The sequence below is a fragment of the Pteropus vampyrus genome, unplaced genomic scaffold, assembly GCF_000151845.1.
Source record: "Pteropus vampyrus isolate Shadow unplaced genomic scaffold, Pvam_2.0 Scaffold661, whole genome shotgun sequence".
NCBI lineage: Eukaryota > Metazoa > Chordata > Mammalia > Chiroptera > Pteropodidae > Pteropus > Pteropus vampyrus.
Genome location: NW_011889442.1, coordinates 18,753 through 19,020, shown reverse-complemented (window position 1 = coordinate 19,020; position 268 = coordinate 18,753).

The window sequence follows — 268 nt, the reverse complement described above, 5'->3', positions numbered from 1 at the left end:
CGAGGACTATCTCTGCGCCACCGTCCTCCGCGCCGCCTCTCACCAACTCTGCGACCTGGGACAAGGACGCGACTCCCAGCGCCTCACGGTCCTCGACACCCCCGGATGGCCGCCTCTGCCCGGAGCTCTCGAAAAGCTTGGGGAACCCTAACGCAGCCCGTGCGCCGCTGCTGCTCACAGCACAGCCCTCGGCGACCGCCAGTGTCCTCGGCACCCAGGCGCGACCCCGCCTCGCTGTCCCCGCAGACCTAAGACGGACCCCAGGTTC